At 37.8% G+C, this 5,926-nt stretch overlaps 1 long non-coding RNA gene across 1 annotated transcript; it reads right to left on the minus strand.

The window, feature by feature from the left end:
- Window positions 1-455: 455 nt before the first annotated feature.
- Window positions 456-5,656, minus strand: LOC112690451. The gene is made up of 3 exons (XR_003149217.1): window positions 5,542-5,656; window positions 4,694-4,736; window positions 456-537 (listed from the first exon to the last, which is right to left on the minus strand). It is a non-coding gene; the product is annotated as an uncharacterized LOC112690451 (long non-coding RNA).
- Window positions 5,657-5,926: the final 270 nt, after the last annotated feature.

The raw sequence follows: 5,926 nt of genomic DNA on the forward strand, positions 1-5,926 counted from the left end.
AACACAGTGCTCGTGTTAATGTTTCTCGATTTTTGTATTATGCGTACAAATCATTACAACCGACGACGACCCGGAACGAGGTCGTGTAATATAATTGAACTCGGTGCGCCCCGGCACGCACCATCCATGGCCGTTCGAGACCGACCGTAATCACCGTAATTACAAGCCGACAAGACCGTTTTCCCGATAATGGCCGCGGTGCCGTCGCGCTTCGGTCTTAGCAACTATTCACCGCGAGCGCACGCGGCACAGGGTGTCTCCGCCGAAAACCCGTTATTTCTTAGTAATATAATCGTAATCGTTGACTGCAATCGAACCGCGGTCGGTCACAAACGCCGCTTACAGCAGAACCTATCGGTGTTGCGCTCGTGTCGCGTGTGTACAACCGCCGCGGGCGATGTGCACCGGCCTACGAGTCCGACCGCGGGTCTACGAATGTTTCGCGGTTTACATCTTACCTGGTGATTTCTTCGACCAGCTTACAAGGATCGGCGGCGTAAAACTTCACGCCGAAATAAAACGTGAAGTTCTCGTTACCTGAAATGAAAAAAAAAAAAAACGTCAAATAACTGCTAGCCGTTAAACGTGTAATACGATGCGTATAGTGGTCGAGGTGGAGGCAAGAATGAATTACAAAAAAAGAGTACAAGACATAAGATCGATTATTACCAGAGCTGTGCGGGGACAATCAATCTCCAAAAACCCCGAATCAACGCGTTCGTATCGGCGCAAACGTTGTTTAAGAGTACTTTTATTTTTCCCCTTTTCCGGTGAACATTTTATATCGTAATGCAAACGTGCTAAGATTAATTTCCACGCGTTGATTTTGGCGCAGTGCCGTTCGAACCAAATGGGCTAGATATATCGCAAAAGCATTAATAAAAAATTATGGGTTCATTGAAATCCGAACCCTAATAATTGTGTTATCCGCATTATACACATTTCCCGTTAACCGTGTTAGCGTCGATTATACTATCGTATATAATAATAATAATAATAATAATGGTACATCGCGAGTTCGTTTTGCTGCGCGCAGGTACTAAATTTGTATTATGAGGGATATCGAAGTGGGCGGTGTAGGTGGTTCATAGAGCTACTCGTTTCTGCGGTCCTCGAGCGGGCAAGGGATCGCATCAGGACGGGAGAGGGGGGGGTCAATTATACGGTGTATCGAACTCCGTACCGGCGCGTTCCTTTTCCGTCCCGCGGGATTAACTTCCGGACTGATATATTACACGTACCGCACTGACTTCATCACACGCGCGCGCGCTTGGAATGGATTATGGGTGAAAAACGAAATCGCCCAGCCACGACGATGGACTGTTCGGATATCGTTCTGTGTACCTATTACCAGTGCTTGACTTGACGGGGGCACAGGGGGACAGCGTACCCCAACTAATTTTCAGAAATGTTAGCGTCCCTCTACTATTATTGCGTTATAATTATAACGCTTAACAAGTCTTGGGAACGCTATTTTCTATAAAGAAAGCAAGGGTCCCACCCACTTCTTTAATTTTGCCAATTCAAGCACCGTCTATTACGCGAAGACGTGTCCTCCCGCATGAGCGTGAAGTATGAAACCCCTGATCCGACAGTGGTGTTTTCGAGGAATCGCCCGTCGCCTAGAGTCACCTGGCGGGGCGGCCCGTACGCCCCGGGTGCGCGCGCGCGGACTCTTCGACAAGCTTCTCTCTTCACCGCGTTAGATGTATTGTTATTTCACGAACGCCGACGGCCGACGCGATTCACGACACAAAATCGATTACGATCACGTTTTACGACCACTCAAAATACGACCAGAAGTAATGCGGTGCGAATCGGTTTCTACGGGCGTTCGTCGTTAATAAAACTGATCGATTTACCTTTTCCCCGGCGCACGCGTCGTCCAAGTGCTGCACGACGCCTCTGGACGGCCGGGTTTCGGCTTGCCCAGAACGGTTTTCCGGCGCTATTGCATCACCATTGGACGGTAAGTGTTCGGTTCGTCGGTATCGAAGAGCTCGCGAAACACGCGCACACGGCGATACGAATATTTTTTCCAAAATCAAAAGTTTTTGTTTTTTTTTTTAATATTTCATGGTTAAATTTTTGTAGACTTTTTCCCCGCGTGTTGCGACGAGTCGAACAAAAAACGTCAGCGTCGGGACGGCTAAAAAACGTCAGGCGTAGGCAAACCAATAGCAATATTTGAACGAATCGGAAGGGCGAATGAAATTTATATTCACATAATTTAATCATTGGAGGTAAAAAACAAAAAAGGTAAATATCGATTTCGAGCACAGAGATTGTGTAGGATTATTTCGTTTCAAAATAATTCCACAATATATGACGAGAAGTCCACCGTTACAAGGGTTATTAGGTAATAAATCATAACGTTGGCGATTTTAATCGAAACGTTTTTACCGCCATTATAATACCACCCGGGGCTAGAGAGCCACAGAAATGATGACGGTTGGTGTTCGCACTAACAAATGTACAGGCACTAAGACTGAGAGCGGTTGTTATCTTTTTTTTTTTTAACAAGACGGAATATATTATGTATTTTTACCTCAAAGGAATTAACAATCAATTAATTACGAAAAAAATTGCTAACGTTTCGTTTACAATACAAAAATCAAAATTAGAATAAACCCACATAGTTTGGTTGAAATTAATTGTAATATCATTTAAATTGTTATAAGCTATTGTCAAGTTGGATTTTTAAAATATCATAGAATAATATGAAAATATATGAATGAAAAACTTTATTTTGTTTTATAAACATTGATGGTTAATTAAAACAATATTTGTCAAGTCTAAAGAAGTCCCTAAGTATTCCAAAAATGGGTTGTATAAACAAAAATTAAATTTTAACATTGATATTATATTCAGTGCCGTATTTTGACATTTTGCGCCCCGGCGCAAAAAAAAAATTGGCGCCCCTCTAAAAGGCCTATCTACAGAAAATATAGGAGATAGATCCTCATGAACCCTTTAGATATTCTAAAATCAATGCTATTTTTGTATAGTAGGTACGCCACCGCACGCCGCACGCGATAACAACAAATTTGGGAACTAATATTAGATATATTAATAATATTCTGGATCGCTGATAGCTATATTGCTATAAATACATTAATAATATATATTAATAAATTAAATACATTAACATTAATTTATGATACTGTTATAAAAAAAAAAAAAATAATAATAATAATAATTTTAAAAGTTCAATAATTCACTAGTAAACAAATTTCCGAACATAAAATTTTAGAACCCCCAAAAAACTGGCGACCAGGGCAGTTGTAGTCAGTGCCCCCCCCCCCCTAAATGTGGTCCTGATTATATCAGTATTATAGTGTATACTAAGAACCTTGCTCAATTAAAAGTTGTACAACAATATAATGTGAAACTTGTTCTAGACTTATTCATCTAGTTATAAAACGCAACTTTAAAACACGGTAACTAATATCAACAAACACGCGTAATCGGCAGTGTAACATTTGGAATTAACGATACGCTGTACAACATGTAATGAAAAAATATTTCGGAGAAAGAAGGGGATTTATGAGAACGTATTCGGATCGAATCAGTATCAAGTCTGGATTAAGGAGGCAAAGGGGGATCGTCCTCAGGACTCATGCGTTTAAAGAGCACAGTCTTCTCGTCTTAAAATTACTGATTATTTTCACTGTTTATAGTACCTACAAGAATATTTTTATTTTTTTACTGTTTAAACTTACGAAAGTTGCGGCTCATTACCCATCTACCATATCTACCACCATGGCCAAGATAGAGTAATTTGTCTAGATTCGTTTTATTATATATTTTTATTATTTTAAAGAATTGTTTTCGTTGGTGAGGGCCAACCACCATGTATTAACCCTAGACCCCTGAAAGTCTTAATCCGGATTTGATGGGAGATATCTAGAATTTATCAGTTTTCTAAAAAGTGAATAAAACTTAAAAACGGTTGAAGGGTTGATTTAGATTTTTTTTTTTTTATATATATTTTTCGTAATTTTTAAGTAATTTAAAGGTTTTTTCCTAAAAAACTATAATGTTGTTCACGAAGAAATTAAACGCCGTAATACACTATGGTACCATGTCAGCGTTAAGTATAAATGTAAATTTTTCGCTTAGCTTTATATAGTACGTTTTAAATATTGTATAACTACCAAGTGTGGATTTGAAATGTTTGCTTAACTGGCTAGGGATAATAAACTGATTTCTCAACAGATTCAAACACACATTCGTACTGCTGAAAAGGGTCGCAGTTTGGTCGGGTTAGGTTATTTATGCAACTACAATTATGGCCTTAACGTGTTTGTATGTGTGTGTGTGTGTGTGTGTGTGTGTGTGTGTGTGTGTGTGTGTGTATGTGTATCTACGGGGTTAATCCTATTAATAAGCCTTGCGAAGTGTCCCCCAACCTCCGGGAGAATTGCATACACACGGTATATACGTACAGATATCCGATTTAACGTTTTGTGCCTACCTCTCCCTAACCCGTGGTTGTAAATAGTGGTTAAGACCACAGTTACAACTCCTATCGCCACGACGACCGAGAACGTGGTTAAATGTACCTGTGCACACCGCAACAACGTCGGAAGACGTTTGGTCGGAAACGTTTACAACTATGAATTCGCATTGTGGAGTATAACAATGGTGTGTGTAGTATTAAATTATATGCAGCTTATTTATATATACGTACCCTTCATTTGTTTGTTCATTTTCTTGGATAAATCCAACCAGTGCTGAAACAGATAACAAAAAAATATTTACTACCGATTGAGGTCACATAGTGTTATTATTTACTACGTAATATATAGGTACACACGCGCAGTGTAAACGATTATTTGTTAAATTTAATGATTTTTAACGATTCTAAATGAGATTTGCGCACAATTATGTATCTCAGCGGAAGTTCACGTTTAATCTAAAACACAACGTTGCTTTTCTGCCATCTATCGTCCGGTTTTTCTTTTTTTATTCGAACTTAATTAAAGAAAAAAAACAGTGCAAACGAGCTTGATAAAAAAAAACCGGATCTAAGGAAATCCATCCTTATGGTTATTAAAATAAGGTGATCGCATAATCAAAAATGTTATCAAATAGCTAGTGAAGTATCAAAATAATATTAGAATACAAAATGTTTATCCTAAAGAAAAATATTACGTATCATTATTTACAACGATATCGAAAAAATGTCAAACTATGCATATAAACGTCAAAAAATTGATCGTCAGCGATAGTGTATCCACTTGTCATAAGGGATTACGATAGGATTTACTACATGTAATCATATTATACTATTCATCATGTATACGTCTAATATTTTCTTATTGATCTATTAGTTATAGGTTACTGAAGCCAGGTGATTCTACGCATTTCGGTCACTTAGTAACCAATCGAACTGTGTAGCTGAATATACAAAATAAGACGAGTAAACGGTTAAAAGTAAACAGTTAGAAATAATATATGAATGAAAAAATCATAAAATCTGCTTAATGCAACCGTATAGTATTAAAGTATTCGAGATATTGTAATTATTATTCTCACGGTTTGATTTTGCGAGTCCAAATAACGGAGGCCGAAATATGCTGTTTCCAAAAGGCTCAAATGCCTTACGACCACATCGAAAACTTCTTGACCCGTGCTCGATCCCTAAAAAAAAATCAATACAGTACAAATTAAACCGATGTCAAATAATGTATAATTATTTAATAATTATATATTATTTTATTATTATTATTAATATATTATGAAATAATGTAATAATGCATAATTTCAGTTATAAAAAACATACACCATTATTAAAATAGCAACACATGATGATCATCTGTGTGCCATAAATCACATACACAAAGCAAATAGGTTAGAGAATTATGTGGTCTGTTGATGTGTATTTTGTGTACGTAATTTACCGTGAAAATGTTTTTTTTCA

The sequence above is a fragment of the Sipha flava genome, unplaced genomic scaffold, assembly GCF_003268045.1.
Source record: "Sipha flava isolate LNK unplaced genomic scaffold, YSA_version1 50511_pilon_pilon, whole genome shotgun sequence".
NCBI classification, from domain to species: domain Eukaryota; kingdom Metazoa; phylum Arthropoda; class Insecta; order Hemiptera; family Aphididae; genus Sipha; species Sipha flava.